Source organism: Hipposideros armiger, unplaced genomic scaffold (genome assembly GCF_001890085.2).
Source record: "Hipposideros armiger isolate ML-2016 unplaced genomic scaffold, ASM189008v1 scaffold_89, whole genome shotgun sequence".
NCBI classification, from domain to species: Eukaryota; Metazoa; Chordata; class Mammalia; order Chiroptera; family Hipposideridae; genus Hipposideros; species Hipposideros armiger.
In genome coordinates this window covers 1260275-1261784 of record NW_017731439.1, presented here as the reverse complement: position 1 = coordinate 1261784, position 1510 = coordinate 1260275, and the positions used below count along the sequence as shown (strand labels likewise).

General features: G+C 54.5%; 1 protein-coding gene across 6 annotated transcripts in view; it reads left to right on the top strand.

Annotated features, from left to right (window-relative positions):
• SLC23A2 (solute carrier family 23 member 2) overlaps window positions 1-1510 on the top strand; it is a 122224-nt gene that overhangs the window by 76835 nt on the left and 43879 nt on the right. The gene's annotated exons all lie outside the window — the stretch shown is intronic.

Genomic DNA, 1510 nt, shown 5'->3' with positions numbered 1-1510 from the left:
CTTTAGCCTTCTCCCTTGCTCTGTGTTCCCACCCCTCCCCGTCTTTCCCGCCATGCCCCTGAACCCTGCTGGCCCTGCCCTGCACTCACCCTGGGGTGAGCTCCCCCGCCAGCCGCCCTGCTGTTTCATCCTCCTGTGCTTGTGCTCCCCAGCTGCCGGTGCACCCTGCTGTCTTTCCGGTCTGGCTTGTCCCTCCTCTGTGAAGCACCCTTGACTCCCCTCTGAATTCCCAGACATGCATCTTGTGTTCGTTCTTCGAATGTGCCTCTTCTTCCACTTCATCCCTTTTTGTATTTGTGTCTTTTCCCACCGGATTGTGCTCCCCTCTTTGGTGCCAGGCCTCTGGCTTGTTCACCTTTGCGTCCCTGCCCCCAGCTTAGCCGGGTGTGGAGCTGGCGGAGGAAGGAGGAGCACCGTCCTTTTCTGCCTCCTCCTGCAGGCTTGCTTCATCCTGTCCTGTCCCTTCTTCCGCCCTCTTCACCCTGCAGCCTCTTCCGTAGCCCCGGGACTCTGCTCATGGGGTGGAATATCTTCCAGAGAAGGGCAGCAGAGGAAGCTTCTGCGTTCTGTCTCTCGCTCTGTTAGAGACAGCCTGAGGAAGGGCTTTGCCTTCCCTGCTGGGGGAACAAGGATAGAAGGCAGCTTTGGAGTCATGGGCTGTATTCTGATGAGTCCGAAACCCCAGGGACCTCCAGAGGCCTTTTTTTATTTGGGGGGCAGGAGAATATGGGGAGGACCGTGAGCAGTGTTAGGGTGTCCTGGCTGGTCCACAGGCAGTGCCCTGGGGAGGGCAACGGCAGTTCCCGCGCAGGACTGCTGATGGAGGGAGTCCTGTGGGCTGATGGCTGTGGGGACCGGCCAGCTCTTGGAGGTCTCCTCCTGCAGCTGCCCCACTGAGCACAGATCCCTTACTCAGAAGGGAGCGTCTCCTTGGGGGCCTTTGAGGGGAGGGGCAGGGGTGCCACTGACCTGCTGGGAAAAGGAGATGTGTTCTGGGCATTCCAAGGATGACTTGATTAATTTTATTAGAACCAGGTGGTTAAATTTGGCCGGCGGCATCTTTCCTTCTGTTGACACTGCATGCAGAGCTCTGTATTTCAAGTCCAGAGTGGACTAAAACATCTTCTGTTGGCTAACTCAGGAGCCTTACCTTGGACATAGGGCACTGGTTCTCTGGGGAAATGTGTTCTTTCCTAAACAGCTGACTCATCAAGGAACTTGTAGCACAAACTATAGGTAATTTTGGGCAGTGCTTATAGCTAAGAATTGTTGGTTGATCTAAAGAGGGAACAAAGATATGTTTCTTATGGTAAAATACGCATTGTGTGCACCTGTGCCTTCGTCTTGTGCTAGAGTCAGCCACAGTTAGCCACATTGCCAGTGCTGGTTAAATCAAGTTGGATATTTTAATGATAAGCTGTAACCCCATGGGCAGCCAGAACCTACAGCTGCCAGGGTAAAGCAGTGGCTCACAGCGTGTGACCAAATGGTTTCTTCTTCACATGTGGGG